The 26,425-nt window shown below is 63.5% G+C and overlaps 1 protein-coding gene across 1 annotated transcript in view; it reads left to right on the top strand.

Moving 5' to 3' along the window:
- The first annotated feature begins 3,320 nt into the window (after window positions 1-3,320).
- The window catches only part of DDR2 (discoidin domain receptor tyrosine kinase 2), a 75,347-nt gene continuing 52,242 nt past the window's right edge, over window positions 3,321-26,425 (top strand). The window contains exon 1 of the mRNA XM_079761969.1: window positions 3,321-3,468. The gene's annotated coding sequence lies outside the window, so the exon portion shown is untranslated. The remainder of the gene's footprint in view (window positions 3,469-26,425) is intronic.

Here is a 26,425-nt window from a genome sequence, read left to right as displayed (position 1 = left end):
GTGTGTGTGTGTGTGTATGTGTGTGCTTGTGAAGGACTTGGCTCAATGAGCTGCACGTGTATTTTTCTGTGGCTCCGATAAATATTTCTGGTTGTACGTCTGAGCCTCACTCATCCATGCTTTCTACATTTCTGGTGTCCTTTTCTGATGTCCGCTTCCTATGTAGTTCCGTTATACGTGTATCCCTGTCTCTGTGTTGTGGCTAGTTCACATGTACCCAGTGGTTGCTATGAGGCAGATACTGTTGTAACTGCTTTACATTTATTAGCTTATTTATTCTTCACAACAACCCTCCAAGTTACATATCCGGGAAGTGGGGCTATCTTCTTACTCTTTGCCTTTCACTATAAAATTGTAGAAACATTTTTCTCATCACGGCTCTTCCTTTCCTCCAGGTGACTGTTCCCTGGGACCTGGCATCTGGCCTTCCATGCTTCCAAAGGTCGTCTGTGATGGTAGCCCTGATGTGGTGATGGCTGACGCTGAGCAAAGACGCGGCTCCACTGCAGGAGACGAGCACATACACCTCCCGACGCTTCCCCAGGGAGAGGCCGCGAAGCCCGTCGTAGAGAGAGGACGCTGCGGCACAGAAAGCTGGGTCATGGGCGAGTCCAGCAGGGCAGGGAGAACCTGGTAATTACAGATAGAAAGCTAGGTGGCAGGTGGTACAATAAATAAAACAGCTACATACTCTCAATAAATATAAATAGATTGAGTTTGCCACACAAAACAGAATACGTTGTTTATGGGAATTAACCTAAACCAGAAAAAGAAAACCAGAAAAAAAAATACTTCAAAGATTTAGAAAAAGAAGAATAACTTTGAAGCCCAAAATTAGCAGAAGGAAGGAGATAAAGATCAGAACAGAAATTAAGATTAGAAAAACAATAAAAAATTCAATAAAACTAAGAGTTGGTTTCTTGAAAAGATAAGCAAAATTGACACACACTTAGCTAAACTAAGAAAAGACGCAAATAAAAAACAGAAGAGGTGACATTGTAACCAGTAACCCTAGAGACAGGCACAGTTAGAGGCCGCTGAGACCCAGGCTGACGCACTCCAGCCACCTGGCCACGCCCAGCCCTCCGGCCGGAGGCTCTCCCTGGTGTTTGTTCCTGTTTGTTGGCCTAAAACCTCTTACCTGTTTAAAGTAAGACCATGTGGATTCCTGCAATAGAGAGGAATTGACAGGACTGCTCCAGCCACGAAGACAGAAGAAAAACAGTCCAGAGATGGAAGACGCTGACGACGCCTTGCCATACTAGCAGACAGCAGCTGTGCGTCGCTGAAGGATGCCCAGGACCAAACCAGAGAGAGTCGGACCTACATTACCACCATTTGTCCACCACCCAGAACTGAAATACCATTGCTGACATGTACACATAAGGAAAGGTTCGACATTGAAATTGGGACTCAAAAGAACTGTTGGCCCAGAAAGAAACTCACTACAGACGGATTCATTTGCCTCCCAGGAAATAACCATTATGTCTTGTCTCATTTTCGGTTCTTATAAGTGTATTTCTTGTATCACATGATCTCACGCATCTAAGGGAAATAATGAACAACATAAGCTGAAGAACAAAAACAGACCCGGCGACAGGGAAGCATCGACCAGACTGTCAAACCTCAGAGGGAAGGCAGGGGAGGGTGGGGGCAAGGGGGAGAGATCAGCCAAAGGACTTGTGTGCACGCATATCAGCCTAACCAGTGGTCATGGACAAGAGGGGGGTGGGGGCATATGTGGGGAGGGGTTCGGGATGGGATAGGGGGATGAGGACAATTATGTGATACCTTAATCAATAAAGAAATTAAAAAATAAAAGCATTTTGTGCAATTGCACGGTGGTTTGGAAAGAGTGATGGGTGGGGACTAGAGATGGTTCCAGCTGTGCTTCGCCTCCTGTACTGAGACCTCGGACTGGTGGCGTGGGGGACTCAGCGGTGAATGCGGCGGCTCGGGGGGCCTCCGGGGCCCAGGCACATGCGCTCAGGTGGGAGCAGTTGCCCTTGCTCTGTCTTCCGGCCTCAGAACGAAAGCCAGCCTGGCGGGTGGCGAACCGGCCTGCGCCTCCCAGGAGCGCGGTGTTGCCCGGACTCAGCTGGTCTTTGTCCGGCGGCGCTGAGGGTGCACCTGGCCCTCCAGGCTGCAGCTGGACGCGGGGAAGGACCGTGGCGTAGAGATTCCCTCCGGCTTTGGCGTGTGTTGTGTTGGACACGGCCGTGCAGAGAGCCGAGTGGAGGTAGGAAGCCAACCCTGTCCCCTGAGCCACCTGCCTGTCGCCCTCCTGCAGGCCCGGTGTCTGCGCCTCCCGCCGGGTCCAGGGACAGCGGGCTGTTTCTGAGGAGCGATAGGGCTCCCCTCGGCGCCCCCATTGGAGGCCTCCTTGCTCCCATTCCTCTGACGCAGTGTCTCCTGCTCCGGGCGCTCAGAGGGACGGCCCCTCATGGTCTCTGCCCACTCCTGTGCGCCCCAGCCTGCTGGTCTCGGGGCTGAGCCCTCACCCCAGGGCCTGCACCCCGGGGCCTAGCAGCCTGAGTGGGGGCATCTGGGCCTGGAAGGGCTGAGGCCGCCAGCAGGGTGGATGGAGAGGACGGCAATTTGTCATTTAGGAGCCGAGGGAGGCTCCTGGCTGCGGCCCCTCCCCTTCCTCGTGACCTCTGGCCAAGGCCACAGACAGAGAAACGGGGGTGGGGGTGGGGGGGGAGGGAGAAGGCTTCCCAAATAACTTAGGAAGTCCTCGTCAGCGCCGGTTTCACTTAGCCGCCTGAGTGCAGGCTGCAGCGGCCTCCGAGGCCGGCCTCCTGGGAATTGAGTGGGAAAGAGGAATCCTGGAGCCTCCAGTGTTTGTGGGGGGGGGGAGCCGTGGGAGGACGGGATGGAGTCGGATCTTCCCGGGGCGGGTGGGGAGCAGCTCTGTGCTCAGCTCCGTGTGTGTGACCCCATGTCCGGGAGCTCCGGGGGGAGAGAATCGGACCCGTGCGCTGTGCCCGGAGCTCCAGCCCAGGAGGGACACGAAGCGGGGTCACCAGGTGGGGACCGGTGCAGGTGGGGGGGGGGGAACAGGGCGGAAGAGAGCTGTGTCTTTAAGACGGTGCCGTGGTTCTACATACTTTTCTCTCCCGTGAATGGGTTTTGCTGTAAATTACAGCTCTGCCCGTGGTCCCTTGGGTCAGAAGAACTGGTCTCCAAACAGAAACAGCTCCGATTGGTGCCCTGTGCTTCCCTCCCAGCCCCTTCCTAATTGAAACCAAATGTGCAGCGTGCTGGATGCTGGGAGCCTGGCGCCTTCCCAGGAATCCTCAGAATGTGAGGTTTCTCGCAAAGGCATCTTGCATCAGCCCCGTGGATGCGCGCTGCCGGGCCCGCGGCGGAGCGGGACGGCCGTTCACACCCAGCCCTCCCTCCGGCCGGACCGGGGTTACAGCTCTGTCCGCGGCTTCTGCCCACCGTGCGCACTCCTGGATGACCGTAAGTTCTGCGTGTTTTTTTCTTTCCTTCGTTTTCTTTCTTTTCCGCAAACGCAAGCGCTGACTGTGCTTCTGGCGTCTCCGGAAGAGTTTACAAAGGAGGCCCGAGGCGTTCCGTCAGGTGGGGCCGGGGCGGCTGGGCTCCGGGAACGCAGGCCTCCCTGTCCCGGGCCCTCGTTCCAGGGAGATGGGGAGAGCTGCGTGCAGGGCCAGCGAGCCGTGGCCGGAGGCAGGCCTGGACGCAGAGCCTGGCGGGCGGAGGCGCTGGGCGGGAGCGGGGCTGGCACTGGCCTGTGAGGCCCCAGTTTGAGAGGATGTTCCCTGGTGCTTTGTTTTGGGGGCACCTCGGGCAGAGGGGTGCCTCGCCCTGAGTTCTGTGCGTGGGGCCTGCGTGGACGCGATGGGAAAGCCGCTGCCTCCTGGTCCCCGCGCTGGCCTGGCGGCGCTCCCTTTGTCCCAGGACTTGGGGCTGTTTGCCGTGTTGGCTGTGGGACCGCTGAGTCGTGGCCGAGGCTCCAGCGTCCTATCCACGGGAAGGAGCCCGTCCAGGGGCGGACGCCGCCAGCCATTTCAGGCGGGAGCCCCTGCGGGCGCGGGGCCTCAGCACCATTTTGCTGGCGGCCTGGCGGCCTGGCCGCAGCGCCCTCCCAGGAAGACGCCCTCCCCGGAGAGGCCTGAACGGCACTGGCGTCACCTGCCTCGCCCCAGGCTGGGGATGAGCTGGTCTGAGTGGGGCCGCCGCTTCCCGCCCAGGGTGTCCCTCCGGCCCAGCGCCACGGAGCGCTGCGGGCAGCACCGTCGGACGGGACGCCGTCAGTGAGCAGGGTGCTGAGGCCGCGCGGGGCTGGTGTCTGTGGGTGCCCTGGGCCGCGTGTGGACCCAGACAGTGACCCCCAAGTGCTCACAGCGCCCGGGCTCCGCTCAGAGCTCCGTGGTCGTGGCCCCACCTTCTGCAGGTGGCGGCCGGGGGGAAGCTGGGAGCGGTGGGCCAGCTGCCGGGACGCACTAGGCAGTGACGGCCCCCGTCCTCGCTGTCCCCTCCTCTGGCTGAGCTGCGGCCACACAGCAGGTGTAGGAACGAGGCGCCGTGTGTCTGCCTGGGCCATGCTCACTCCCCGCATCGTCTGGTCCACAGAGAAGAGCCTTGTGCTCTCGGGATGAGGACTCGGGCCCTGCCGCGCGGCTGTGAGAGCGCGGGGCGCCCGGCGGGGGCTCGTGCTGGGCGCCCCGTGAACGCCTCGGTCCAGCAGCGCGCCCGGGAGAGCCGCCCGGCTCGGTGGGCAGCGCCGGCCGCGCTTCCCCTCCGGCCCCTGGTCTGTGGGGGTGGCAGCCGCGCCTCAGGTGCTGCTGCTCTGAGAGGCGCTGGACGTGGCCGCGCCTGAGGCTCTGCGGGCCTGCGCCCCGGTCCGGCGGGCGGTCATGTGAGCAGCCTCGGCCGGGGGGTGCCGGCCCGAGGGGGCACTGGGGCGTGTGACTGACAGGGTGGCCTGTCTCCGTGGCCACCTCCTTGATGGAAGCCGTCCCTGCTCGCGGTCCGTGTCCCCAGGTTTCTATCTGAGCCTGTGGCTGGCGTGGCCACGACCCCTCCCCCCGCTGCGCCCCGTCCCTGCCCCGCAGTGTCGCTTTGCACAGAGGGGTCGGAGGCGCCGGCACCGCCGATGGCTTTTGGAGAATTGTTGATATTTGGTTCCAAAAAGTATCGAAACATCCATGCCGGGAAACCAGGGCTTTACCGCCCGCTCCTCCGCGCCACGCTTGGCACTGCGCTCACACACAGCCCGGCCGCTGTGCGCGGGGACGGGGCCCGCATCCAGGCCCTGGGGCCCCTGAGGTCTCGGCAGGTCCATCAGCTGTTGTCACCCACGATGCCTGAATCCGCTCAGCCACCCTGTGGGGCGGCAGGCGACCTCTGGGGTGCAGCTCCCTGGGGTGGATGCACGGGGCTGGGTGGGCAGGTGACAGCGTGGGCGTCCAGACCACGCCGTTTCCTCGTCAGACCCGGGACCCCCTGCCCTGCCACCACCCACCCCTCCCAAAGCAGGGGCACCCCCTGGCCTCTTCCAGGTCCCGGAAGTGGGTGAGAGCGGGGGCCCCTGAGTGTGTGCTCACCCCGACTACCCAGGCACCCCCTTCCCAGGAGTCAGCTCCTCAGGGCAGTTGGCTGCTGGGCACTGAGCACAAGCAGCCGATCCAGGTCTGCCCTCCTCTGGGCCCCGCCCATCCCCCTCCAGCACGGGCACCTCCTCCCCTGCATGTGGGCGCCTCCCCCTCCTCTACACGTGGGCGCCTCCCCCTCCTCCACACGTGGGCGCCTCCCCCTCCTCCACACGTGGGCGCCTCCCCCTCCTCCACACGTGGGCGCCTCCTCCACCCCCATCTCTGCCCGCTGGGCCTCCACCTTCGCTGGCATCACAGGCCCCTGTAAACAGGCAGATCTCGGGCTCCACCCCAGGCGGCAAAGAAGGGCGTTTCTGCCTGGTGACCAGGGCACCTGGATCGAGCCACCTCCCTCGGTGACTGGTGGCGTCCTGCCTGGAGGACCACGCGGTGTTTCGTCTTCGCTCAAGAATGGGCTCCGAGCGGAGAACATGGTCTTGGGAAGGACACGCCTCTGGCCAGACCCTTGGGAAATCCAGAGACACAGGTTCACACCTCCCTTCGCAGACGTCGCGGCTCCTGGGGGCCGGAGTGCAGGAAGCGCGGCTCCGTCTGTCGGGGAAGAACGGACACTTCCCGGGGGGGGGGGGGGGCTGTCTCCCTCCCTTTCCGGAACGAAGGTGGCGGAACCGGCCAGGTTTGAACGCCGTGGCCCAGAAAGGAGTTGCGGGACGTGGCGTTTCTGCTTCACTCCGTCCGAGGCGAACGGGACTCGCCCTGTCGGGCAGCAGGTTTCAGAGCGTCGACGGAGGGCTGGCGCCAGCCCCGCTTCTCAGACCACCTGTCCGCCCCGGCTCCCGTCTGCGCTCCGCTCCCCCGTGCCCGTCTCCGTCCCCAGGCAGCGCGGTCTCCACGTTCCCAACCCGCTGTCCTCGCTGTCGCAGGCTCTGTTCTGGGCCGCGTGCCCGTCCCGTGCAGCCGGGGCTGCCCATCGCGCCGCGCTCTCGCCACAACTCGGCTACGGAAGTGGCCCTTCTCTCAGACGGAGGACACAGTTCTAGTTCTGTTTCAAGAGTCAGCCCGTCCAACACCTGCCCCCAGGTCTCCTCTCACACCTGCAGGCGACTCTCCCTCGGGGAGCGGGGCCCAGTGTCCCCGAGACCCTTTCGGGGAATCCACAGGTCACCGCTGTTTTCATAGCAGCACTAGATGCTTTTGCCCCCCCCTCCCCCCCCCCCCCCCCCACGAGATGACGTGACATTCGCTCTCGCAGCAAATTGAATCCAGAAGCAGCGGAGACTCGTGTCCCAGTGCCGCCCTTCTCGCTCAGTACTTCTGAAAAGACGTATTTTTAGAAAAAGTCATTATTTGTGTTAACACGCAATTGTCATTTCACTGAATTCGTAAATGACGAACTCTCAGTCCACAGTGTCTGCTTCTGACTCGATGACGTCATGAGCAGAGCCCTCTGACAGCCTGTGGGCCCAGGTGGGTGTGAGGTCAAAGGGGAAGGAAATGGGAATGAGGCCGAGTTCGTAATGAAGCATGGAGCCCGTCTGGGTTCAGTGGTCTAGAACGTTCCGAGGCCTGTGGCCCGAGGCAGAGCAGCTGCGGTAATTAAGGAAACCGAGGCCAGCTTTCCTTTGGAACCGGGTCCTCAGAGCATGTCCTGCGCCTGCTGACGGGAGAAGGCCCGGCCCCCATGTGAGGTTGGGGTGATGGCAGGAGGGGAACCAGGTTCGACATGGCCCTCAAGCCCCCACTGGCCCCGGCTGGGTCGCAAGGAAAGCTGGGTCCCGGGTCCCGGGTCTGTGCCTGGCGCTGATGTGAAATTCGGGGATGATGCCCTGAGTGTAGGAACCCGAGGTTGAATGTCTGCTTACTCTCCACACGTCTCGGGCCCCGGGCCCCACCCCGGTTAGAGGTCAGTTCAGGGGATCCCAGCGCAGGGAGAGGCCGGGGCCTCTCCTATCCTCAGGACCGCCCGGACCTCTGGCTCCTGCTGACTGCGCAGTGTCACTTAGTTACAGTTGCTGCCTCACAGCAATGGCTTCAGGCGGCTGAGGGGGAACTACTTCACAGAACTGTACCGGCAGCATGACCGCCGGAGCCCGCGAGGCTCAGAGGCCGCAGGACTAGGAAGCCTGGCCCGGCCTCTCCTGCAGACGGATACACCCCTCCATCTCCATGTCGCCATGTCTCCATGTTGGCAGCAGGTCAGCAGGTCGGTCTGGGTCTGGGACTCAGTCAGCGGGCCCCGCGTGCAGTGCTGGGGATCAGTCAGCGGGCCCCGCGTGCAGTGCTGGGACTCAGTCAGTCAGCGGGCCCCGCGTGCAGTGCTGGGGCTCAGTCGGCGGGCCCCGCGTGCAGTGCTGGGGCTCAGTCGGCGGGCCCCGCGTGCAGTGCTGGGACTCAGCGTGCAGTGCTGGGACTCAGTCGGCGGGCCCCGCGTGCAGTGCTGGGACTCAGTCGGCGGGCCCCGCGTGCAGTGCTGGGGCTCAGTCGGCGGGCCCCGCGTGCAGTGCTGGGACTCAGCGTGCAGTGCTGGGGCTCAGTCGGCGGGCCCCGCGTGCAGTGCTGGGGCTCAGTCGGCGGGCCCCGCGTGCAGTGCTGGGGCTCAGTCGGCGGGCCCCGCGTGCAGTGCTGGGGCTCAGTCGGCGGGCCCCGCGTGCAGTGCTGGGGCTCAGTCGGCGGGCCCCGCGTGCAGTGCTGGGGCTCAGTCGGCGGGCCCCGCGTGCAGTGCTGGGGCTCAGTCAGCGGGCCCCGCGTGCAGTGCTGGGACTGTCAGCGGGCCCCGCGTGCAGTGCTGGGGCTCAGTCGGCGGGCCCCGCGTGCAGTGCTGGGGCTCAGTCGGCGGGCCCCGCGTGCAGTGCTGGGGCTCAGTCGGCGGGCCCCGCGTGCAGTGCTGGGACTCAGTCGGCGGGCCCCGCGTGCAGTGCTGGGACTCAGTCGGCGGGCCCCGCGTGCAGTGCTGGGGCTCAGTCGGCGGGCCCCGCGTGCAGTGCTGGGGCTCAGTCGGCGGGCCCCGCGTGCAGTGCTGGGGCTCAGTCGGCGGGCCCCGCGTGCAGTGCTGGGACTGTCAGCGGGCCCCGCGTGCAGTGCTGGGGCTCAGTCGGCGGGCCCCGCGTGCAGTGCTGGGGCTCAGTCGGCGGGCCCCGCGTGCAGTGCTGGGGCTCAGTCGGCGGGCCCCGCGTGCAGTGCTGGGGCTCAGTCAGCGGGCCCCGCGTGCAGTGCTGGGACTGTCAGCGGGCCCCGCGTGCAGTGCTGGGGCTCAGTCGGCGGGCCCCGCGTGCAGTGCTGGGGCTCAGTCGGCGGGCCCCGCGTGCAGTGCTGGGTCTCAGTCGGCGGGCCCCGCGTGCAGTGCTGGGCCCACATGTGTCTGGTTCCTCGCAGCTTCTGCAGTTTTCAGAGCGAAGAGTCAAGAAAGTGGCTGCGAGCTCGTGCGGGGCAGGCTGAGTCCCCGGGGGTTTCTCCTCACTATCAAGACTTCCTCCAGGTTGCCTGGTCATTATCTAGGGACCCCACCCCCTTGTCTCCTTAGCCACCCTGTGGGAGAAAATATTCAGGTGCCCGTGTCCCCCCAGACTCCTTGAAAGGAATTCTTTCCTCCTTTCCCCTCTCCCTCCCCCCGTCCTTCCCCTCCTTTCCCCCCAACAGGCTCTGGATACTGCATCGCTAAGACATCTTCGCCGAGCCTCCATGGCATGCATTTCAGAATGAACAATTCGTAGCTACAGTTAACCACTCCCCAGAAGGTACTGCAGGCTTCTCTGTTACATGTGCGTCCCCAAACACGCACTATCTGAATCATTCTGCTGTACCTTTCAGAAACTGTCATTGTGGTCTTCCTTCCCCGGCCACTCCATTGTAAGTGACCATTTCCAGAAATTACTACTGTGCTGTCCAAGGCATGTGCTGTGTATGGCCTCGGCCGGGAGCCTGGTCGGAGCCCCCACGGCCCAGCGTGGGGCCGGGAAGTGCCCGGGGAGTCCCCTGGGGCCTTCTGGTCACGGATCCAGGCTCAGTCCTCTCGAGAACGAGGAGAGAGTGCCACTCGTTTCCTGCGTGTCATTAACAACAGGTGTCAGCATCTGACCTGGAACACGGAGGGAAAGCTGAGACAGGCTGGGCCCAGGGCCGCCCCGCGCCCTCGCCCCCTCTCCCAGCCTCAGGGCCTTAGGGGACGAGTCCGGCTTCTGCGCCACCGTCCTGTCCGGGCCGGGCTCTGCCTTGGGTCCCACAGCACTGAGCGCTCCTAAGTCCGCAGTCCTGCCCGGGCCCCTCGGGACCTTAGCACGTCCAGGGGACTCAGGCTGAGGCTCAGGTGCCACCTCCCACTGGTCCCCTCTGAGCCCTTCCCTCCGGCATCCTGTCCCATTTCCTTCTGTGTCTCTATGGACGGAAGGGGCCACATGCTGACCTGACAAGCTCAGGGGAGGCCTGCGTGGTGGTCTTGCAAACGCAGAGACCTAGAGTCACCACAAAGGGTCTGAAATTAACCTTTAACTAAAGCAGTGATGGTGGGCAGTTACATCCTAGGCTGGCAAGGTCAGCCTTTACCTTAACTAAGCCTATCTGTCTTTGCATCTATGATAACATCCTTGAAATGTCTGGGTCACTTGTAACTTCCCTTTTTCTGGATCCCCTGGGGCACAACCTAATGTGCTGGGCGCCAGGACAGAGACCACAAATTCCTTCATTGTTACTGTTATCATGTTAATTGTTGACTGTTAACTGCCCTGCACCCACCTAAGTATGTGTCTATCATTTTACTTTTTATCCAATCCCAGGGGTCCCCCCCCCCACCCCCCGCTTTGCTTTCTCCCACCTCTCTAGTCTATCACCAATGGATTTCCTGTAACCCACCCACGTCCCTCCTTTGATTGCAATGTGTAAGAACAGATGAAAGACCTCCAGTTCTCTGGAGCGCTCTCTCTGCTTCCTGGCAATTGTCGACAGTTTGGCTCAGATCAACTCACCAAAGTTCTTTACGGGTTTGAATCTCTTTGTCCCGGGCCCCTGCCACCCTTCCTTCCCCTTCATTGGAGGGTGGCTCCCGTGAGCGGTGCCGCCGAGCTGACTCCTCCGTGAAAGGAAGGCTTCAGAGTTTCCCGCAAGAGCCACCACTGCACCCGTCTGTGCCACGTCTCTCAGGTGGACACCCGGCCCAGGGGTTGGCTGGTGGGAGGCCACGCGGGGGCTGGGACTGAACAGGGGGTGTCTGCTGTCTCAGAGTGGGCCCCATAGGCTGGCGGGAAACGAGACAGCGTGTTCGTCGCTGCACAAACCTCAGGCCGGGCAGTTGGATCTGTGCTGGTGACCATGGAGGAGGCCAGGCCGGGCCGAGAGCATCAGGAAGAGCTGATAATGTTTTTGTTGTAAAACTTGACTTCCCAAAGCCCTGGGCCAGTGCGGAAGCCTCTGCCTTCAGGAGGAAGCACCAGACAGAAGCCCTGGGCAAGTGGCAGGACGGATGACCTGAGAGCCTGAGAGGCTGGGCCAGCAGCGGGAGGGGGGGGGGGGGGGCAGGTGGGGCGGGACAGAGGGAGGGAGCTGCAGGCAGGAGTGGTCCCCGAGGATGCCTGGTAAACGTCACATAAGCTGGTCTTTTCCCCACAGTTGAATTTTATGGAGAATTTTCTTTTCTTCAAAGAGGAAATATATTTGTAACTAAAAAAATATTGAAACAGAAACTCCTTGCGTTCAATAAAAACTCCGGTAATTCTATGTGAGCAACACAACCCCAGAACTGTGACTCAGTGACCGTGCCCGTCCATGCTGTTTGAGAGGTCTCACTGCTGGGTCTGCTCAGAGGAAACACTCCCAACGGGACCGCGTGCGGCACAGAGACGCAGCCTCGGGGCGAAGCAGACGCCCGGGCTGGGGAGGAACAGAGTCTCCGCCTTTAAAACAACGGTTCTGAGAATTTTAGATTCACTGAAGTTACAAGTCACAAAGTTGTATAAAGGTATTCAACCAATTATGTAAAAATGCACGGGAAAAACCTCGAATGAAAACGGGCCAAGGTGTTAACCAGGTTTGATTTCTGAGAACACTTTTGGTTCTTCAGCAGTAGGAAGGGTGTGAGTGAGCCTGCATCCCTCCAGACCAGGAAGGAAGGAAGTGGTGCGATTTCTGTGGAAGGGGCTGCCTCCCTTCCCGGACTCAGAGGCTCTTTGCTCTTGGAAGGTCTGCCCTGCTCCCAGCGGGGTCATCACCACACGCCAGTCTGCTCCTGGGGACGAAAACTGCTCTTCGCGCTCTGCTCCTCACATGTGGATCTCGGGCATGCGTGGATCTCCAACACACGTGGATCTCGGGCACATATGGATCTCTCTCCAGCACACATAGATCTCTGGCACATGAGGATCTCTGAACACACATGGATCTCAGGCACACGTGGATCTCTTTCAGGCACACATGGCTCTCGGGCAAACGTGGATCTCGGGCACACGTGGATCTCAGGCACATGTGGCTCTCAGACAAACGTGGATCTCAGGCACACGTGGCTCTCAGGCACATGTGGCTCTCAGGCACACGTGGATCTCGGGCACACATGGCTCTCAGGCACACGTGGATCTCGGGCACACATGGCTCTCAGACAAACGTGGATCTCGGGCACACGTGGATCTCGGGCACACGTGGATCTCAGGCACATGTGGCTCTCAGACAAACGTGGATCTCGGGCACACGTGGCTCTCAGGCACACGTGGCTCTCAGGCACATGTGGATCTCAGGCACACGTGGATCTCAGGCACACGTGGCTCTCAGGCACACGTGGATCTCGGGCACACGTGGCTCTCAGGCACACGTGGATCTCGGGCACACGTGGCTCTCAGGCACACGTGGATCTCAGGCACACATGGCTCTCGGGCAAACGTGGATCTCAGGCACATGTGGCTCTCAGGCAAACGTGGATCTCAGGCACATGTGGCTCTCAGGCAAACGTGGATCTCAGGCACATGTGGCTCTCAGGCACACGTGGATCTCAGGCACACGTGGCTCTCAGGCACACGTGGATCTCTGGCACACATGGCTCTCAGGCACACGTGGATCTCAGGCACACGTGGCTCTCAGGCACACGTGGATCTCTGGCACACATATATCTCAGGCACATGTGGATCTCCTGGGCACACGTGGCTCTCTTGGGCACACGTGGATCTCTCTCAGGCACACGTGGATCTCTCTCAGGCACACGTGGATCTCTCTTGGGCACACGTGGCTCTCTTGGGCACACGTGGATCTCTCTCTGGCACCTGTGGATCTCAGACATATGTGGATCTCTCTCAGACACACGTGGATCTCTCTTGGGCACACGTGGATCTCAGTCACCTACATGGAATGGAGATCTAAACCCTTGGTTTTCTGTCAGCATCTTTTAGACTCAAACCCAATTGCGCTCTCTGGCTTCTCTGCCACACTCACTTTCTGCTCAGTCAGAGCCCCGCCCAGAAGCACGGCTCCACCTGGGGCCCAGCCTCCTGTTTCTGACCCTCTGCTCAGCCCAGGGACAGCACGCACCACCCAGCCCAGCGGGCTAGGGGCCCCTTTCCACGTGACAGGTGGATGGTGCTGGGTGGACACTTCTGGATCTTGGATGGCACACTGTGACCTGAGGGAGGGTGACAGCTGGTTGCCACGGCTCCCTGCAGCTCTGAAGCTGGTGACCGTGTTCCGTCACTGTCCCAGATGTGCCGTCCACCTGTCTGCACCTGCCTTGGGTGCCTGTCGAGCTCATGCTCCTTTTCTGCCACGATGTGTCCCCAGCGGTTCCAGTTCGCAGCAACTGTACAGTCCGTTGGCCACTCGAACATACCGCCTCTTATCACAACCACGGCGTGCGCCAAGCACCTACGGGTAGTATTTAAATAAAAATTCAGCGCCGTGGGGAGATCAAGGAAATGTTGGGAAGAAGGTGCAAACTTTCCTGGCGCCGGCCTGGGGGCCACGCAGGGCAAGGGGCATAGAGGCCGCCCACAGCATTTCTGGGAACCTCGGGAAGCCACACCCGGCCTCAGCTCATGGCTGTTCTGAGTCTCAGGACTGTTCTTTTCCGACCGCGGCCTCCGCTCCTTCAAGTTCCTACAGGCTCCTCTTCCTCCTTTCTCGCCACAGCCCTCTGTCCACGTCGGCTGAAGAAGAGGTCGGCTGAGAAAGGTGAGGGTGTGCAACATGCTGCCAGGCCCCACTCAGGGCGGGAGGAGGGCGTGTCCCAGCGGGAGGAGGGCGTGTCCCAGCGGGAGGAGGGCGTGTCCCAGCGGGAGGAGGGCGTGTCCCAGCGGGAGGAGGGCCTCTCCTGGCCAGCCTCACAGTGGGGCTGGCTGAGGGAGGGCTCCTTATTTACCCGCTGCCTGGGAGCGCTCGCTTCCTTCTGTTTCTCGTTAGCTGCTTACAGGCAGGAATCTTGCCAGTTCATCTTTGCAGCTCTTTCTGGAACCTACTATGGTGCACACGCAGGTGTGTCGGTGCTGGAACGATGAGTGATGGAGGACGGGCACGGCGAGGGCCGTGGGGCCGTGTGAACTCGGGTCTGCGGTTGTGGTCAGAGCCGATGACGGGTCATTCATTGCTCAACAAATCTTCGGGGGGACACAGTGCACCCCAGCAGTGCTAGACGGTGACGGGTACTCTGGGGCAGCAGACGCCTCGTGGATTTGTAGGAATATGGCAGCCGAGACGGGGCGGACCGTCTGATTTAAGCGCCCGAGGAAATACTTAGGGAAATGCAGTCGAGCTGCTTTGGGGTTCATGTGACACACCAGCACGGGGTGGGTCCCTTTACGTGTGCTCCTTGGCTCACGCGTGCCCAGAGGCTCTGTGACACAGGCTGTGCAGGCGCTCTGGGCTCCCCACCCGGGAGACGGACACACGTCTCCTGCAGGAGAAAAAACACAGCACAGAGTGGCCGATGCCCTGCCCTGGTCACCAGCAGGGACGGGGCGGTGGGGGGCGGGAGGAGGTGGCGGCTGAGAACCCAGGAGCCTGGTGCTGGGGCGGGGACTGCATTGCTGGCTCGGGAGGGGAGGGGTGAGCGGGGGACAGGTGGCCAGTAAGCGGGGTGGGGGGGAGCGGTGTCACACAGGTGGGCCTGGCAGTGCGCAGAGGGCGGGGGAGGGGCGGCGGGAGCAGCGGGGGAGGCACAATAACTACAGTTTTGAACAAAAGGAACTGAGATGAGATGACCCGAGACAGGAGAGGGAGAGGAGAATGTCCTCCCACAGGAAGGCAGCGGGAGCGCGGAGGCGCCTCAGAGGGAGGACACGGAGGCGGTGCTGAGACGCCAGGGAGAGGACCCAGGAGGGAGAGCTCGGGAGGGCATTAAAATGGGCACCACCTCAGCGATGCTCAGCTGTGACCATTCTCACTCGCGGAAATCGCTTGATGGCACACTCACTCACCCGAACGCTGCTGCTGTCCTGGGCGGAAGGGACGAGGGGGTGGACACTTCCCAGGGGCGTGGGCATCACAGCCACCTTCCCTGATGGCCACGCTGCGGCCAGGGAGCCCGACCCTCCACAGCGGACCCGTGCAGTCCACGCAGGACCGGTCCCAGAGCCGCCCGGTCCGCGCTCGCCCGCAGCTAACAGCCCCTCGTCTGGCGCGTTCCCCGGGAGCCGGGCGCCCTCCGACGGCGGCCTCCGCGCACCCACAGGAGCTGCTCGGGGTCTGCGCTCGGCCGGCCAGGCCGTGGAGGCAGAGGCGGCGGCCGGGCAGAGCGGCCAGCGTCCCCGAGGCTCCCGGTTGGTGGCCACATTTCCCACCGCGTGCCCCGTCCTTCTAGCCGGCCCCCGAGGCGCGTCTCCACCCCCTCCTCGCCCCCCCCCCCCCCACCCCCCCGAGTCAGGCCGCGCGCCTACGAGCTTGTCCCCTCGGCCTCTGCCGGCCGTTCTGGTGGTTTCTGGTCGTGTTTGCACAGCCACCCGCAGCCTCGTGGCTGAACCCACGTGCTCCGCATGGCACATGCCATGCTGTCCTTCCACGCCCCCCAAACGGCAGGGATCTCTGTTACCTGCATGCATGTTATATGTACACATGTCATGACACACAGATTCCGCACACTCTGTTTCTTAATTAACTGGCCTCATGCTTTGATGATGCTTCTAAGTGAGAAAGACTCACATAGGCAATCCCTCCCCGCGTGTGACAGCAGAGGCCCGGTCCCAGCTCTCCGGAGAGCGGCCTGCCCCGCGCTGACCGTGAGCTTGACGTGCTCACCTCCCGGTCCTTCGCCCGGGTGGCGCGCTGACTGGCCCCGGGAGTCTGTCCCCCGGACACGGAGCCTCCCAGAGACTCGGACGCGCTTGAGCTGGGCTTGTCGCCGGACGCTTGTGCGGGAGCTCTGGGCGCAGAGTGCCCGGACCCACTGGCTCCACGGCAGTGTCACGCCACGCACGTCCTCTAGTTCCGCCTCGCACGCCCTGTCGGCTCTGTACGGAGAGAAGGGGGCGTTCATTTTGTGGATGCTACAATGAGCGCAAATGGACTGTCACATTCTTTGCCCTCAGAGGAAAGTACTGCATCCTTGCAAGCTTGGGGGAGGAACCGCTCGGGGCGGCTTTGGGGGCTGGCAGCGCTACCCCGGGAGCCTGCTCCGGAGGAGGCAGCCGGTCCCGGCCATGACAGGCGGCCCGCAGCGAGCTCCTCTCACCCGTGCAGACCTGGCTCCGGCTGGAGGAGAGCAGGCGCAGCGGTGCTCAGGGACGCACGGGGAGAACTACCGTCGGAGTGCCTGGCTTGTGTTCCCTGATGGCTTGTGAACGGGTGAGGAGGTGAGGCGACTGGATTCATGGAGCATGTGCTTCATATTTGTGTATGGCCAGCTAATTGCCTGCTATCTATCTATCTATCATTTATCTATCATCTATCTATTTAGCTATCATTCTATTACTATCATCTATCAATTGATCTATCTTCTACCTATCTATCTACCTATCTATCATCTATCTACCTATCTATCAATCAATCAATCTATCTATGTATCTATCTATCTATCATTCTATCACTATCATCTATTGATCCATCTATCTATCATCTATCTACGCTGGTCCTATTCAGTTACATACCTGACCCCACAGTGAATGATGAGTATTTAGGGTGCACATACCAAGCATTGGTGGGGTCATGGGGGCCGTTCTTGGGGTGCGGAGGAGCCACGTCCACGGTGGAGGTGAGCATCGGTCCGCATGCACGGCTTCTGACAGGAAGAGCGTCCTGCTGACGGGGCAGGTGACTGTTTTGGGAAGTCTGATGGCCTGGCTCCCGGCGGCCGTGTGCTGCGAGTGGGAGGGCCGGGAAAGGCTCTTCGCTTTGGACGTGTGCCAAGTAGCTGTGACCCTGGGACGGGAGCTGGGGTCAGTGTCCCGCGTGGACCAACGTGTTTCTCCAGTGAGAGCCAGAGCGTGGCCCGCAGGGCGGCGCCTCGGCCTTCCCCCGCCTGCGCTCGGCGCCTGGGCTGCCTGGCCTCGCCGGGCCCATGAGGTGACCGTGTTTACTGAGGAGGCGGCCGCGGCTCCAGGCTGATGTCTCGCGGGGTGGACGGTGGTTCCGTGAGACGTGACCCCCGCAGACCTGCCCTGGAGTTGGAGCCGGAACCAAGGCCGCGCTGGCACCGTAGTCTGTGTGATCCTTGGTCTCAGTCTGTTCGTGGGAAAGCACGGAGGCCCGTTTCTGTGAGCAGTTCAAGCTGCGTGTGGGTCTGAACAGGAGTCCATCCGTCGGGAGGCTCTGCCGTGACGCACAGGAGGGCGTCCAGGGCGCGGCTGGCCTGTCATGGGGAAGCTGTCCGGGCTGAGCCACTGTGGCCCCGGGACACTGGCTGGAGAAGGTGCCCTCAGTCCGCCCCGCCCGTGGTGCCCGTGGTGCCCGTGGTGCCGGCAGGGGAACGGGCTTCTTGGCTCTCGTCAGGGGCTTGGCACCTGCTGCCTTTGCTGCCGCTGGGGATGGAGGCCCAGCCCGGGGTCTCCCCAGTGTCCTGCCGCCACGTGCACTCTGTGGGGGCGGGTTCCTGACGCAGCCCGGGAGCCGTGGTTCTGCGTCTCGGCTGGTGTCCGCTGCCCTGGGGGTGGGGCCGTGGCTCCGGGGCCAGTGGCAAGGTGTCGCTGCTCAGACATAGCGAGGGACACGGCAGCCGCACCCGCCGCGTGGCTGAACCGACAACGCACATGAGTCCGTATGGACGTGCCGAGTGCGCTGACGCTCTACCCACCGAGCCAGACCAGCCAAGGCAGCAGGTTGGCTTCGAGCTGTCGGTGGGATTTCTGGAGTGGGTCCTGCCCTCACTGCGCAGTCACTCCCAGAGAGCAGGCCGTTCCGACGGGGTGCAGGCCCAGGCACGCCGTGTGGCGAGGGTGTCACGGGAGACAGGGATCAGCCCTGTGGTCGACATGCCCACCGGGGAGCTGGGGACAGGAAAGACCTGAGGATGGCCGCTGGGGACAGGCCACTGCGGGCAGGCTGGCTAGGGACACGGGCACGGGCGGCACAGCTGTGTGCGTGTGGGGAGACGGGACACGGGACACCGGACACGGGCGGCACAGCCGTGTGCGTGTGGGGACATGGGACATGGGACACGGGCGGCACAGCTGTGCGTGTGGGGACACGGGGCACGGGCGGCACAGCCGTGTGCGTGTGGGGACACGGGACACGGGACACGGGCGGCACAGCCGTGTGCGTGTGGGGACACGGGGCAGGGGCGGCACAGCTGTGTGCGTATGGGGACACGGGACACGGGCGGCACAGCCGTGTGCGTGTGGGGACATGGGGCATGGGACACGGGCGGCACAGCCGTGTGCGTGTGGGGACATGGGGCACGGGACACGGGCGGCACAGCCGTGTGCGTGTGGGGACATGGGACACGGGACACGGGCGGCACAGCCGTGTGCGTGTGGGGACATGGGGCACGGGACACGGGCGGCACAGCCGTGTGCGTGTGGGGACACGGGACACGGGACACAGGCGGCACAGCTGTGTGCGTGTGGGGACACGGGACACGGGACACGGGCGGCACAGCTGTGTGCGTGTGGGGACACGGGACACGGGACACGGGCGGCATAGCTGTGTGCGTGTGGGGACATGGGACACGGGACACGGGCGGCACAGCCGTGTGTGCCGGGCCTGTGGGGACCAGCACCTCCGTCACCGAGTGGAAAAGGCTTTCCTGAGCGGGTCCGTGAAAGGGGTCTGGTGTGTGTGGGGTGCTTGGAGCGGAGCCCCCTCCTGGGGACACTGGGACCGGAGGCACAGAGAGGAAGCAGCCGGCCCTCCCGCGGCCCCTCCTGGCCGCTCCGTGGGCTGGGCCGCGGGCGTGTTGTTTGGCTGGGACTCCTTCCCTTCGGTTTCCTTCTCCGGGGCCCGTTTCAGGGGCTCAGGGCCGAGCAGAGCCACTGGCCTGCATCCCGGCCGCATGGCCACGCAGGCGGGGTTTGGAAAGACACCGATCGGGGCCGTTGCTGGGCGCTTGCTGGGCGCCGGGCGAGCACCTTCCCAGGCCCAGCCGAGTAGCAGCTGGCAGCCCACCCTCTGGTTTGGGGCCCAAACCACTGCCTTCAGGGAGGTCCTCCCCCCTCCCCTTCCCCCCTCCCTCGCCTCCTCTTCTCCCCCTCCCCCTCCCCCTTCCCTCTCCCTCCTTCCCCTCCTCTTCCCCCAGAGTCTGCAGCTGCCTGCCCTGCCTGCGTGTCCCGACTTCTGGACCTGAGGCCCATTAGCTGCCAATCTCCATGCCCACTGGCTGGTCCCCAGCAGCCCTGTGCCCTCTCCTTGCTCGCGGGCCCCGCCCCGCCCCGCCTGCCCGGGACACAACTCCCGCCTCCGTGGGGAGGTGGGTGGGTGCCCAGCCTTTGGAGTCTGCCTGCCCTTGGAGTGCTGAGCCACGAACCCGTGGACGGGGCTGCTGGTTGGAGCTCCTCTTAGAAGATGTGGAGGCGGACGCAGCGTTGGGAAGAACTAGGATCCGCCTCCCAGCAGCGGGCGCCGAGCCCCAGCCCCAGCCTGGCTCTGCGCGGAGTGTGGACGTGCTGCCCGTCCCCGCGGGGACGTCTGTGCTGAAAACCCAGGCTCCCGTGTGCCATGGAGCCGCTGGCTCTCACGGGGGCTTGCCCAGTTGTGGGCGCATCGGCCATGAGACCGGCTGGAGGGCTGTGCGACGTGACGGTCCCCGCAGCGTGGTGGGGTTGGCACTGCCTCTCCGTGCCCACGTCTGTTGGGCTCACTCAGAGCAGAAAACAAAAGCAGAACTTACTCCTGTGAGGCCGTTCACTTCCTTCCCACGGGAATCACTCACTATTTCCACCCAGTCTGTCCACATGAAAGCCCAGGTTTGCTTTATTGCTGGGCGCACATGAGGGTAGAGCCGGTTCCACGGTGACGTCCTCAGAAGAAGTTTGCTGAGAAGTGTGCATCTGCCAATACGCAGCTAACACTCCGAAAGGCCTCTTCCCCTAATGAGCGTCCGGGCTCCCGACTGCCAGCCCAGCCATCTCCAGACAGCACGCTGCTCCGCGCCGGCCCCTGGACCGCACGGCCGCAGAGGTGGGTCCGCCCTGGGGGCCCGTGGCCTTGCTCTGAGCAGCTCACGAGGTTCTCGAAGCTGGCCCTGCGGACCCTCACCTGTGGGCTCTCACCTCTCACCTGCGGGCTCTCACCTGCGGGCCCTCACCTCTCACCTGCGGGCTCTCACCTCTCACCTGCGGGCTCTCACCTGCGGGCTCTCACCTCTCACCTGCGGGCCCTCACCTCTCACCTGCGGGCTCTCACCTCTCACCTGCGGGCTCTCACCTCTCACCTGCGGGCCCTCACCTCTCACCTGTGGGCTCTCACCTCTCACCTGCGGGCTCTCACCTCTCACCTGCGGGCTCTCACCTCTCACCTGCGGGCTCTCACCTGCGGGCTCTCACCTCTCACCTGCGGGCTCTCACCTCTCACCTGCGGGCCCTCACCTCTCACCTGCGGGCTCTCACCTCTCACCTGCGGGCTCTCACCTCTCACCTGCGGGCCCTCACCTCTCACCTGCGGGCTCTCACCTCTCACCTGCGGGCTCTCACCTCTCACCTGCGGGCCCTCACCTCTCACCTGCGGGCCCTCACCTCTCACCTGCGGGCCCTCACCTCTCACCTGCGGGCTCTCACCTCTCACTTGCGGGCTCTCACCTGCGGGCTCTCACCTCTCACCTGCGGGCTCTCACCTCTCACCTGCGGGCTCTCACCTGCGGGCTCTCACCTCTCACCTGCGGGCTCTCACCTCTCACCTGCGGGCTCTCACCTCTCACCTGCGGGCTCTCACCTCTCACCTGCGGGCCCTCACCTCTCACCTGCGGGCTCTCACCTCTCACCTGCGGGCTCTCACCTCTCACCTGTGGGCTCTCACCTGCGGGCCCTCACCTCTCACCTGCGGGCTCTCACCTCTCACCTGCGGGCTCTCACCTGCGGGCTCTCACTTCTCACCTGCGGGCTCTCACCTCTCACCTGCAGGCTCTCACCTCTCACCTGCGGGCTCTCACCTGCGGGCTCTCACCTCTCACCTGCGGGCTCTCACCTCTCACCTGCGGGCTCTCACCTCTCACCTGCGGGCTCTCACCTGCGGGCTCTCACCTCTCACCTGCGGGCTCTCACCTCTCACCTGCGGGCTCTCACCTGCGGGCTCTCACCTCTCACCTGCGGGCTCTCACCTCTCACCTGCGGGCTCTCACCTGCGGGCTCTCACCTCTCACCTGCGGGCTCTCACCTGCGGGCTCTCACCTCTCACCTGCGGGCTCTCACCTGCGGGCTCTCACCTCTCACCTGCGGGCTCTCACCTCTCACCTGCGGGCTCTCACCTGCGGGCTCTCACCTCTCACCTGCGGGCTCTCACCTGTGGGCCCTCACCTCTCACCTGCGGGCTCTCACCTCTCACCTGCGGGCTCTCACCTGCGGGCTCTCATCTCTCACCTGCGGGCTCTCACCTCTCACCTGCGGGCTCTCACCTCTCACCTGCAGGCTCTCACCTGCGGGCACGGCTTTCTGTTTGCAGCCCAGCTGGGCCCTCGCTGGATCTCAGCCGTGGCGCCCTGGCTGCCAGGACACAACTCCCGCCACCGCGGGGCGCGTGTCAGCCTGAGCAGGGCCTCTCGCTGTGGCAGACCCTTGGCCTAGACCCATCCGGACACAGGTCTGTGCCACATTCCTCTCCAGGGACCCAGGTGCTGGGCACCACGCAGCCACTCCAGAGCCGTCCCGGAGGCTCACCCCTGGGGACCGTTTGTCCCGGGCAGCGGGGACCCTGGGGCTCCAGGACGATATGGAGACTGAGCCCTCGGTCGTTCTCCTGGCATTGCTGGCTGGGACCCTGGGTGCACGCAGGGCTCCCCGCGGAGGCTGAGCGCGTGGGCCGGGCGGTCCCTTATTGAATGTACATTAAATACGTGTACCACGTGGGTTGAATATACATTCTCTCCCAAGTGTTAGAAGCACTGGGAGCCCAGGACTCACGCTGGGTCGGGTGTGTGACAGCCGCTGGGAGGCGTGTTCCTCAGGAAATGCAGCTCCGAGGGCTCAGCCAGAGGCCGCGGTCCCCACTGCCCGGGCAGGACAGCGTCCTCGCCTCCCACTGCGGTGTGAGCGGGGCGGGAGCTGGATGGCGGCCCTTAAGCCATGGTTCCTCCCCGGGTTCTGTCTCCCACGCATTTGCCAGGAAATGAGGCGGGACACGCGCTGGACAGCATCAGCTCCTGCTCCTGCTCGGCTCAGGACGGACGCTGAGGCCGATCAGGGCGGGGTCAGGCCCTGGAGGGACACGGACCAGGCAGCCTCCCTGGACGGAGGCGGACACCTGAGCAGCGGGGCTCCATGCCTGACCCCAGGAGACGCGTTCTTCCTGCAGCTGCAGTTGGCTGCAGTGTTGTGGGAAGGCGATCGTTTTGCCCCCCAGCTGTGACTTCTGCGGGAGCTGAACGCCGCCCTGAGCAGGGTCGCTGCAGAGAGCGTTGTCCTCACCTGCCACGTGGCCACCGAGTCCAGCCAGACGACACGTGCACGGAACGCAAGGCGGCGTGGCCGCTCTGTGTCAGCGTGCCGACCGGGGAATCGCGGGGGTGCCCCGTTGCGTTCCTCCCGCAGCACAGCCCGCCTCCGGCCTCACGCACGCCGCTGGCTCGCACGGCCTATCCAGGCCCGTTTAAGTCATGGCCCTCCCTTCCTTCCTGGTGGGTTAGTCCTCCCCTTTTCCTTTGGGGCTGTCTGCCTCTCCCATCGGCTGGAGCACAGACAGACTCTCAGGCCCCTCTTCCCTCCAGCTGGGAAGCCTCACGGACCAGTGAGCCCACGAGGCCCCCGCACATAGAGCCACAGTCCCGGGCGTGTGCCCATGTCCACCAAGCGATTCATGTGCGGCCCCCGCCCAGCTCCCGCGCCCGCGCCTGTGCCTGCTGGTCTCGGAGTGTGTGGTTTGTGGGGCTACAGAGGAGCTGCTTTGACATGCAGTTTAATGTTGCCTCCTAACCCGTCAGCCTCACGCCTCCCATCCTCTCACTCGCGACCACACTGTTCTCTGCTGCGGGTTTCAGTCCGAGGACGCCGCTGCCCGTGGCCCGGAGGGCGGGGTCCCAGAGCGGTGTCGGGTGGTGCACGGTCCCACCCTCAGAGCAGCGGCTGCGCAGAGGCTGTTTCCACCGAGCACTCAGCTGGCAGAGAAAGGGACGTAGGGTGGCGTCTCTGGTCTATAGTGCATGCGTGCATCGTGTGTGCACGTATCGTGTGTGCACGTGTGCATCGTGTGTGCATGCATGTGCATGTTTGGGTGTGCCCATGTGAGTGTGGTGTGTGCCTGCACTGTGCACATGTGTGCGCACATCTTTTCCTCTTTGCCACCTAGCACGTTGCTGGCGTGCAGAAGGTCAGTGGCTGCTGGCTGCCGCGTGTGTATAGCCTTCGCTCCTTTGGAAAGTGGGCATGTGTTTAGGGGAAGAGACGAGTGAGGCCTGAGGGATGGAGCTGGGGAGCGGGGCTTCGGGGGTGTCTGTGAAGGTGGTTCCAACACGTAAAGCGTCATGCTGGGTGCCGCGGTCCCTGCAGCGGGCGTCCGGCCCAGTCCCTGGTCGCAGTGTGTTTGCAATGTGCTAATACAGGCGGCACCAAGCAAGTGGGTAAAAATGGAACAAGATTGAGTCGTATGAAAAAATGAGCTTCCGGTCCATGGTCGAAGGTGATTGACACGGTGAGGAGCTGGGGCGGGGGGTGAGATTGCTTGCTCGTGGTCCCCGTGGGAGGGTGGTGGTGTGAGTGCGGAAGGGACCGGGTGGAAATGAGTGGTTCTGACCACCAGCCACGCCACGTGTGGCGGACTTGCCCCACAGCCACAGTCCACTGAGTTCCTCCCTGAGACCGAGGCGGCGGCGGCGGAAGGGAACAGAGTCTGCGCACCTGCCGGCCATCGACTCCGCTCCTCCTCGGTGGCAGGGGCGGCCCGAGGCGCTCACAGCATGAGTCCCAACAGGCCTGGGGGCAGGGGACCAGGCGTCCCAGGTGTTCCGGTCCCGCCCCCCCCCCCCCGCCCCGTTTAGTTTCACCGGTGACACCGTTGCCTGTCCCACCCACGCCGCAGGGTGTCTGGGAGTGCTCTCCACCCGAGGTGAATGGCGTTGGCCGTTTAGAAGCGCCCAGCCTGCGAGGGGCCCTGTCGGTGGCCCCGGCACTGGGCGAGCCCTCGCCTTCAGGAGGCCCAAGCGGGTCACATGAGGGTCTCTGTGGGCCTCCGCGGGGACAGAGAGCAGGGCCCCGCCCTGAGGCTCTGGCGGGTTCGCGTGTCTCGGAGACAGAGACATCGCCAGGCCCCTGAGCGGTCCGAGCCCTGCGGACGAGGCCTGTGCCAAGTAGCCAGCAGCCTGAGGGCCGGCGCCCAGGGGCCACACTCCACCACATGGAGCCCGAGGGCCACGCTGTCTGGACCTCAGCTGGGTTCCTGGGCGCCTGCCCTTGGATGGAAGCGGGGTGGGGGGTGGGGGTGTGGGGGGGCGTGCACTGCCTCTGGGAGGCCCAGCCGTGGCAGCACCTGCTGTGAGCCTATCGCAGAGGCGGCGCTCGGCCATGCCTGTGTTCCGGGGGCGGGGGGGGGGGGGGGGTGGTGGTTCCAATTCTCGGGCTCAACGGCAGCGTCAAGAGTGTGCACCTGCCTGAAAGCCACCCCAGGTGTCCAGGGAACTGCACTCCGGTTTAAAGAAGCCGTTCCCGAGAGGAGCAGGCCTAAGGAGGGAGGCGTGCCGAGGGCCGCAGGCAGGTGGGAGGCGGGAGGCGGGAGGCGGGGACAGGCCGGCCACCTCTGACCGGCTGGCTGCCTGGGGGAGACCACCCGCCTCCGGCCCCTGCCTTCCTCACCTTGGACGAGACAGGACTGAGAAAGACGGGCTCTCGGGTCCATCCGAACTCGCGTGGTGGCGGCTCTATGACCTTGAGGACGGGCATCCCTCCTTCATCATCGCCAAACGCGCTGACGGAAGCCCCTCCTGCCGACCTTCCTGGCTCCGTGGGGGCGCCGCCCAGGTGCACGGGGTCTGTAGGGCCAGGAGGAGTGATGGCAGGTGGGCAGGGCTCAGGGGCGGGATGACAGTCCAGGGACGGAGCAAAGTATTCAGGAAGGAGCCAGGATGCTGGCCCAGGAGGCTCGGTGGCCGTCCGGGGTCTCGGCCCAGGGACACTGGACTGCAGCGCAGGCAGCAGATCACTCCGCTTGGAAAGGCCGCTGCCTCTGCCCTCCCCGCGTCCCACTCCTCAGAGAGGGCGTTAGGTGTGACCCCTCTGCTTCCACGTGGACAGCACGACAGGCAGAGGGCATCACCAGGCATGGTCTGTGCCCACCGCCTGAGGGGCGTGTTGGTGATGGTGCCGTGGCACGGGAGACCGGGAGCTCTTGCCCCTGCAACCTCGGACAAGCCCTGGTTGTCTGCATCTTACAGATGAGAGAGCGAGACAGAGGGAAGCACAGGGCGGGGGGCTGGCTGCTCCGTCCCCTCTGAGCAGGGAGGGTCACCTCAGGTCACCCGGCACGTCCAGCTTGGACACCTAGGGAGGGGCCGGGCGTCCCAGGGAGAGCAGGGAGTGAGGAGGCCTCATCACACACTTGAAAAGCAAGAAAAACCGTGAGGGTGTTGGGGCAGTTATGGGACATGTGCACGGGTGTTTGCACATGTGTGTGCACGTGTGAGCGTGTGTGTGTTTGGGGGCTGTCTCCTGCCCAAACCGGGCCCACATCTGCACACTTGTTTGCTGAGTGTTAATTCCTCCCTTCGTCCTCTTCCCCTTGGTTGAATCTGAAATGAAAATGACTCAGCAGAAAGGAAAGCCACACCCTGATGCCTGAGTGAGAGCATGCTCGGTCCCCACCAAGCCCTTGTCACCATGGGCACCGGCCTGGGCTCTGCTGACCCGTCTGTTACCTCGGCCCTCCCTCAGGGAGGCCGGCTGTGGAGGTGGAGGTCCCACGGGGCCACGCGACCTTCCCGGAGGGCAGGCCCTTCCTCTCTGGCCCCGCCACGGGCGCGGGAGAAGGGTCCTGCGGGGGGTGGTGACTGGTTTTCAGATCTGGGGAGACCAGCGGCTGCCATGCCGGCGTGCCTGCGCCGGGCGGGCAACCTGGGTTAGCACGCTCCTGCCTGAAGGTCCTGGGAGGGTTTGCTGTTCGAAGGCACCGCCCTGGTCCTTCGGGAAAGTGGAGACCTGTCCGTTGCGGGGGGACTCCCTGACGGGGGGGTGAGCCGACGGAGCACGCGTGCCCTCTGGATGCGATGTGAATGTGCTGCGTGGAAGCTGTCCCCTGAGGACTGAGGGCCGCCCGTGGGGGTTCGGCTGTTCCCTAGTTCAGCTTCAGAGGAAAAGACGGTTGTTCATGTTGGGACTTCG

The sequence above is a fragment of the Cnephaeus nilssonii genome (assembly GCF_951640355.1).
Source record: "Cnephaeus nilssonii genome assembly, chromosome: 21".
In the NCBI taxonomy this organism is placed as follows: domain Eukaryota; kingdom Metazoa; phylum Chordata; class Mammalia; order Chiroptera; family Vespertilionidae; genus Cnephaeus; species Cnephaeus nilssonii.
Note: the sequence above shows the minus strand (reverse complement) of the source record. Positions and strands in the feature narration are given on the sequence as shown.